The sequence below is a fragment of the Rattus norvegicus genome, chromosome 1, assembly GCF_021556685.1.
Source record: "Rattus norvegicus strain SHRSP/BbbUtx chromosome 1, alternate assembly SHRSP_T2T, whole genome shotgun sequence".
In the NCBI taxonomy this organism is placed as follows: domain Eukaryota; kingdom Metazoa; phylum Chordata; class Mammalia; order Rodentia; family Muridae; genus Rattus; species Rattus norvegicus.
In genome coordinates, this window is record NC_141534.1 from 159,264,435 (window position 1) to 159,273,297 (window position 8,863).

An 8,863-nucleotide genomic window follows, 5' to 3' on the forward strand; every position below is an offset into this window, starting at 1 on the left:
TATCAAAAAGTACCTTAGGTTTCTATAATCTATTTCCAAGACACACTAAGCAAATCGTTTTTTTCGTCACAGCCTTAGTGAATTATGAGGCGCTGTGGAGGGACAGTTCACACCCACACACCCACACACACACACACACACACACACACTGATGACAAGTCCACTCCATGATATGGCGGAAGGGAAGGCGTTTATTGTAGATTTGAGGGAGACCTGCCATGGCACCTGGAAGAATCCGGAGCAGAGAAGGTAAATGGAATGTGACCAGCAAGCAGACCATACATGGCCACAGGTACCTCAGAGAGGGGAGAATAGAGTCTGATAGACCGAGATGGTGAGAGAAACAAGAGCAGAGCAGGCGGTGAGAGAAAAAAAAACATAGCAAGAATAGCACGATTATAGAGCTTGGAGAGCCTGTGAGCTGGAGGGAGTTTAGGGTACCTGGGAAGTAGGTGGGAAGGGCTGGGATGCTAGTAGCACAGACTTCGAAATGTCTAACAAGTACTTATACAGGGAGCCTAAGTGCCAGCATGCATGCACTTTCATAGACTGATAGGCACCACAGTAACCAAATCTCTTCTGGAGGTAAGGGAAAGGTCTCATTTGGATAGAGGGGAATTGGCTTCACTAGTTCCGGAGGAACACTGGCTTTTATATAACTGCCAGATATCCTCCTATAGTCCAGATTGAGCCCACTTCTAGATATTTAAACTGTCTTTTGGAGTTTGAGGAGTTGGGGTTTCCCTTGAATGTGAAAGTTTTGGGATGGTTTGTTTTGTTTTGAGAAAGTGTCTCACTTGAACTCTCTGGGTAGACTAGGCTAGTCTCAAATTGAGTTTTGCATGCCTCTGCTGGGATTAAAGGCACTTAACACAATTCCCAGCACTACTTTTAGATTTCATTTTAAAACAATAATTCCTCAGTTTGGTAAGTATTCATATTCTCTCTCACACCCTCATTCTCTTTCCTCCCTGCCCCCCATCTCTGTCTCGCTTGCCTTCCTCCTCCCTCTCTCTTCGATGTCTCTCCAATGCTGGATATCAAATCCAGGGTGGCATACATGCCAGACAAGTATGTTACTGCCAAGTTACATCTTTAATAAGTCTATATTACATTTTTTTGAAATATTCTTCGGTTATCTCCTTTGTGTGCAAAAATCAAAAGTAGCAACAGGACAATATAAGTTTTGTGAGTTAACAAAAGACATATTAAAATATATTTGTGTATTTATGTGCTGTTGGTTGTTTTTCAAAAGGCTATTGTGGCTTACGCTGGGTTTTAGGTTTGTTTTGTTGTCTTTATATAATAAATATATTTCAACATGATTTGGTTACTGTTGTATAACAAAACTTTTCCTAGGAAGACTCAACACACACACACACACACACACACACACACACACACACACACACACAATCTACTCACCCCAGATAGGGAGCCCACAACGGACCAAAGTACTGATACCACCACAATCCAACTCAGTAAACCAATGAGATTTATTGGGTTACTTACAGGAGCAGAAATGAGTCTAAGACAACTGCATCACCAAAGTCCACCCCAGGATGGGAAACAGCTCACGAAACCTGGGAACATGAAGCAGATTGCATCACCTGCAGCAGCTCTGCAGACTGGAGTGTGTCCTTTCCAGATGCCTTAGTTGTTCTAAATCTCTTCCAGGCAGCTGGGCTGGTTTGCTTCTTCCAGGCAGCTGATATGGCATTAGGGCCACCTTCTGAGAATCTGTTGCTTTTAGTTACCCTAGCAGGGAAGGACTTATTGAATCTGGTCAATTTCAGGGACTTCCTGAAGCTGTTTTGGCTTGCTTATCTTCCTGTTTAAAAAGCTTCCCTGCAAGGTAGAATGTTTCACTCTTGGAAGAAATTATTAGACAGGAGTTACATAGACACTTTATTCTAAAAATTACGTGAATTATTTTTTAACCTAATTCTAAAATTCAGGAGCTGAAGACATGACTCGGTGGTTAAAAGAACTGGCTACTCTTCCAAGGAGCCAGAATTCAATTTCCAACACCCAGAAGACAGTGTACACCAACATGGCAGCATACAAGCATATATCACTCCAGTTCTGGAGGATCTGTTGTCTTCTTTTGGCCTTTGAGGGCACCAAGGTGCCATGGTATACATACATACATGCAGACAAGATACCCATACATGTATTTTTAAAAGTAAAATTTGACCTGTCATTTGTTGTCATTATTATGAGTCACAATAAAACACCTTGGTTAGTGCTCTATTTTCTAGTACAGAATCTTGTTGAGAGGCTGGATTCACTCACCCTCTGTGAGGACTAACCTCGCAAGAGGAAATAGCCTAGGCCAAGGTAAGAATAAAGCCATTTGGTAAGTGAATGAAATTGATGAGATATATGCATGGAAACTTCTTAACTCAAGACAATCAAACCACAAAGTTAGATAAAAATAATTTCACTTGGTTCCTACAGCAAAACTTCCTCACTAAGCACTGATTTCTCTCAGGTTGCTTTCTAGTGTGTGAAAAAAAAACAATTTTCACCTCACAAAGTATTAAAAAAGATGGGATGAAATGATGTGTTTGAACCCACAGCTCTACTTACAACAAGGCAAAACAGACTGTGGCCATGGTTAGCATGCTGCAAAGCATGCCTGGTTTTCAAGTTCTAACTCAAAAAAATCCTTGGGGTTGTTTTGTTTTGTTTTGTTTTGTTTTGTTTTTTGTTTTTTGAGACAGAGTTTCTCTGTAGCCCAGGCTGTCCTGGAACTTGCCCTGTAGAATAGGCTGGCCTGAAACTCAGAGATCCAACTGCTTCTACCTCCCGAATGCTGGGATTAAAGACGTGAGAGGCCACTTTCCCCAATCTGTCTTCTTTGGATGCCAGTTGAAGCCCTAAGCATGTTTTCCCAACACTGTGGGCCAGCTCCCTGTTCTCCATAAAGACTAACCTACTTCCACTTTGTGCAGCTGCTTGAAGACTTCTATAGCTGGATCTGCCTGTTTTCTTTCAAAGGTAGGGCTCTCTGCTTCTCTCCTCAACAGCTTCCAGGATTTTTATCTTACCTTTCCTGTGGCATTCCCTTCATACTTCAATAAAATGGTCCTCAAGCTAAAATATAAAAAAAGAAGATTAATTCAAACACACGAGGTAGACAGGGCTTAGAAGTTTATTCATTCAGTATGATTGAAAATAAAAAATATACTGAAGAGTAGTGTGTGCTAGCTCTGGGGAGGTTTGGAAGTGCCCAACCATTGAGCTAGTTAAGGCATATAAAAATCTGAAGGGTGCGTACGCGTGTGTCTCATTCATGAATCCAGAGCTCTTGGGCTGGTGCACCCGCTGAGAATAGACATTAAATATTTTCTGCTACACAGGTAACTGTCAGGTGGTAAACGACAACTTCAGTTATGCTACGAGTATCTGATTGAATCGCAGTTCTCAATCCCTTTGGTTTCAGGACAGTGTTACTGTCTTTAATATTAAGAACTCCCGTTTGAGGTCGCTGCACACAACTTTACTTGCAGCACTCAGGAGACAGAGGCAGACATATCACTGTGAGTTCAAGTCCAACCTTGTCTACAAAGCAAGTTCCAGGACAGCCAGGGTTATACAGTGAAACCTTGTCTTTAGAAAAAACAAAAAAGAAAAAGACAGTAACAACAAACAGCTTTAGTTTACATGGATTACATATAATTTGTTAATCTATCATTCTGAAAATGATAAATCAGAAAATATTTGTTTATTTAAAATAATAGTGCTGGAAAGATGGCTTAGCAGTTAAAAGTACTTGTTGCTTTGATAAACGTTTGGTCTGACATGGGTTTGGTCCCCAGCACCCACATGCTGACTTATAGCCAACCATAACTCTAGTTTCAAGAGATCCAACTCTCCCTTCTGACTTCCATGGGCATGAGGCATGCAAACGGTGCACAGACAGACATGAAGGTAAAACACTCATATATGTTAAATCTTTTAAATTTTTAAATAATAAATATTTAGAACATTATTATAAATAATGCTGATTTTAAAAAGTATACTAAGCCCAGCATTTGGGAGGCAGGGGCAGGAAGAACTTTGTGAGTTGGAGCAAGCCTGGGATGCATAGTAAGATCCTATCTCAAAAAATCGGAACAAAAAAGAAAAAAAATTATGTGTCTAAAAGAAAAAAAATGAGAAAAACCTCCGAGTTTTTGTTTAGTTGCTATTTTCCCCAGTTTTGGGGGGAAAGGGGTTTCTCAGTGTATCCCTGGCTATTCTAAACTCACTCTGGAATTGGCCTCAAATGCAGAGATCCACCTGGCTCCCCAGTGCTGGGATTGAAGGCATACAGTGCTACTGCCTAGCAGGTTTTGATTCTTTGCAAATCTCTTTGATGTCTGACTTAATAAAACACAGCTGAGTTCTTGTACCCACTTCTGATTTTACTTTGCTGCAGTTAACCATGGCTTCTGGAAAACTTCATTGCATGCCAGTGAAAGTGAGAGAAACAGAAAATAACTTCTTAGAGTTGTCATAAATATAATTCTGACTTGCAAGTCTCCTGTCATTCTCAGAACTATTACATTGGAATATTGTGTCCTTTTTCCCTTTTTAAGATTTAAGAAGCTCTTTGTGTGCTGTTCTAGAAGAATCTCTAAGATTTATGCACAGAACCCTGCATATTTCAGCCCTAGAATCACTTTTTTTTTTTTAAACATCAAGGAGGAAGGCAGGTGATGGTGACACAGGCCTTTAATCTCCAGAGGCAGGCTGATCTTTGAGTTCATAGCCAGTCTGGTCTACAGAGTGAGTTCCAGGACAGCCAGGAACTACACAGAGAAACCCTGCCCTCGAAAACAGAAAAAGCAAAAGACAAACAACAATAACAACAAAGTTGGGGGTGGGATGGGGCACATGCCTTCAATTACAGCATTCAAAAGGTAAAGGCGGGTAGATCTCTAATTTTGAGACCTGCCTCATCTACATAGTGAGTTCCAGGACAGCTAAGGCTATATAGGGAAAACCTGGCTCAAAACAAACAAACAAACAAGCAACCCCCCCAAATTGGTAAATAAATATGACTCTTTTGCATGTACTTGTAACATTATTATAAGTAATTAAAATATATTAAAATAAAAAGCAAAAAACAAGAAACTGGAGAGATGACTTCGCTGTTGAGAGCACGGGGTACTCTCCTCCAGAGGACCAGGATTTCATTCTTAGCTCCCACATGTTTGCTCATAACCACCTGTAACTTTAGCCCCAAGTTGACCTTGAGGATACCAAGAACACATGTGGTGCATAGATACACACGCAGGTAGAGTACCAAAACCATAAAAGAAATTAATCAAAACATTTTAAGAAAGTTTAAAAAACAAAAAGCTAATAACAATTACCCCTAGATCAGGCAGTGAGGAAAAAATACTGTTACTTCTTTCCTTGTTTTTGTTCGCCTTTAGACAGTCTATTTTATAAACGGGTTAACTGATTTAAAGAAAGAATAAACACTCATGTGGACACAGGCATACACACACATGCACATACATGTACACGCAGGCGCACACATATACACATGTATATGTATATGCACACGTGTACACACACAGGTCTAATGGCTGTTCAATAAAAATCAGGTAGGTCTTTTCTATACTGAAATACAAATAATTTTATAAAGCCATTTTAACCATCAGAAAAGTGTAAGACAAATGAAAATGTTTTATTATTATTAAACTGTTTTAGGGCTAGATACATAGAATGTAGGGCTCTTCGTGACTGAATCACTTTAAATATTTCTATTAGAATGATGGTAATTGTGAAGCTAGTCAAACATGAATCTTAGAACTCATCCAATTCAACCAGGAGTAGAGAGGCAAACGACCCAGTCAATCGATTGAAGGATTGCAGAATTCATAAAGTCAAATCAGCATAAACTTTTAAATAAAGTTTAATCTTGGCCACTGGTTTGAAACAGGTTTTTCTGCCTATCAGTAAACTTCAAACTCTCAGAGCTTTAAAACCAATATCATTTCTTCTCCTATGGTGCTGTGGGTTGCAGTGGCTCTGCAGGGTTGGGCTAGAATCAGATGGGCTTGACTCCAGGCTACCAATTAGGTTCAAGTGTACTCCACAAATTTCCTCATTCTCCTTGGACCAGTGATTTCATGGGACATGATTTTCTCATGAAAGCATGAGAAAAGGGTCATAGGAATTCAAAACATGAAGCAGAAACATGAGACGCCCCTCTAGATCTTGACCTGACATGTTTGTCATTTTAGCCCATGTATCTTTGACCAAAACAAGTGACAAGGCCAAGCTTGTCTTTATTTGTGAGGATGGTGGGGTTGCTTCTGCCTCCCACAAGTAGGAGGTTATAGGATAAAGATAAGATTCAGGATTCTACTACAGAAAGGTCACGAAGCACTTGTGATTCAATCTACGTCATCTTACAAAAGCTAAGCTGCCTCTAACCATGATACCCCCTGGGTATCTGCACCCCACAAAATAAACCCTTGTCCATAAAAACTCTGCTGAAGGTCATGGGAGTGGGTTAACCGTGGTATCCTGAGGTTGATAATAGTGATAATGTTACAAATAAACCCCATATTGGATGAACATGTATATATTTGGCCTTTTACGTAGTATTTAAAGAAGAAAGGCACAAGACGGTAGCAGCAACTTTTCCTGACTCCTGGCTGCCTCAGCTTGTTAAGTGTGATGCCCAAGGTGCCTTTCCCAGAACAGGTCCAGTCATCATGGGTCATGGAAAGATTCACTAGCATGTTTGGTTCTGGTTTTCTCTGGTGCTGGGCTGGAACTCAGGGCCTCCCACTTGATGAGCAATTGCTCTCCCAACTGAGCTGCATCTTCAGCCCCAACCAGTAGGATTCTTTGCTGTAGCAGAAATAATACTAAAGGTGAGGCACAAGGCAAAGCTAGCATCTTAGGTACCTAGCCCTCAACATGATGGCAGAAGAGACCCTCACTATACACAGAAAATATCCTTAAAGACATTCGAAACCACAGACAAAACTAAGGTAAAGATTTACCTGTCTTTGACAACTTAAGTTCACTTATTGAATTGAATAATAAGTTCCATTTACAGACAGGGCATGTGGGGCTGGTAGTTTCCAACTCAATAACTGTTTAAAACAGGTCTAGAGGTCATCAATTAAATATTAAAAGACATGATGAGGAACCAGAGAGGTGACTCAGCAGTTAAGAGCAGTTGCTGCTATACCAAAGGATCCAAGTTTGGTTCCACCCATGTCAGGCAGCTCACAACTGCCTGTAACTCAAGCTAGAGGGGGTCCAAAGCCCTCTTCTGCCCTCCTCCAGGAACTACACACAGTGCACATATACATATACACAGTACACATAAATTTTTAAAAACATGAATTTAAAAAAAAGACAAATAAGGAGACCACGTGACCCAAAATCAGAAGAAAAAAATCAACAATATTAGATGCTCCAGAGGGAGGTTTAATGACCATATAAGGACATTTAAAAGATATTAGAAATAGGTTAATGCAATCTAAGAAAAGATGAACAAATAAATGGAAAGATAAACAATTTCAACAGGGGTCACTCTGGAAAGAAAGAAGAAGGGAGAGAGGAAGTGAAGAAGGGAGAAAAGAAGGTTAACAAAAGTTAAAAATGCAACACCGGACCTAGAGAGATGGCTACGCCCACCATGGTTTGTCATGGATATTGGCAGAATTGTTTGATTTTGAACCAAAGCCTATCAGGGCAGAGGAGGAAGAGGAAAAGGAGGAAGTGGAGAACCTGAAGAGCTTCCAGAAGTATTTGACTTCTAATCCTGCTTACAGCACAATCAGGACCCTGGCACTGAAAAACCGGACGCTGGTGCGGGCACAAAGGGAACCTGCACTTCATCCACTTTCCCACCTGCGCCATGCCATGTTCATTCAGATGGACATTGACAAGAACTTCTCCAGGCCTTACACCGTCTCCCGTTCCCTGGGGGTGGGGCTTTCACGTTTGAGAACTTCAGAATGATTGCAAATCTGAAGCCGCACGAACTGGGTGAACTGGACTGTTTGATGCCGAGTTTGATGCTATGGTTGACTCAGACGGCTTAAAGAGCAAGTCAACTGTTACTATTTTGAAAACCCCATAAATCCTGTTATGTTTTTTGAAAAAGAAAAGTTATATTGTCTGGATAGCCCATGCCCTCTGTTGCTCATTAATGTAGACAGGCTCAGTGTCAGCACTCTAGCTGTATACCCCAAGGACAGTTACAGAAGACTTACAGGGTCCAGTCTTGGAATGGGCCGTTTCTAGGCCTGTGTTGCAGGCTGACCGTTTGTGAGATTACTGAACAAGTTCTGGAAATGGCAGTTGTGCTGTGGACATTTAGTCCAAAGGACAGCTGAAAGCTCTGGTTTTTGGAACACGATGGTTACCTTGGAGTGCCCTGTTGGGACTGTTCAAAGTGATTGATGAACAGTAGAGGGAACAGCCCCTGTGAGGACAGAGAACTGAGAGGCACTGCCAGCGAAGGTGACATCTGATTAAGCCTATATGGTGGATGAACCTCCTGTATTTGTAATTTCATTTCACTTCATAATTAGTCTAGAAGATTTTTACCCTTACCTCTACATTTTTTATGACATTTCATGATTTCTGATGGTTTCAAATGAAACCATGAATATGGCATGTTGCACTGCGAACACATTTTTTTTTCAATACCTTAGGTGTTAATGTCTTACCACAAAAAGGTTCTTCCCCCGTTTCTGCCTTGGATGATCTCCCTCTTTTATATCTATGTGCTTTCCTTATTGTAGTTGTCACCTTAATCGAGGTGCTGACCTACTCAACACAAGTTAAATCTAAATTTCTAAGAGCATGCCAGAGCTAGAAGACTTTAAAGGAA

At 40.7% G+C, this 8,863-nt stretch overlaps 1 pseudogene; it reads left to right on the forward strand.

Annotated features, from left to right (window-relative positions):
- Positions 1 to 218: 218 nt before the first annotated feature.
- Positions 219 to 8,363, forward strand: Pank1-ps1 (pantothenate kinase 1, pseudogene 1; annotated as a pseudogene).
- Positions 8,364 to 8,863: the final 500 nt, after the last annotated feature.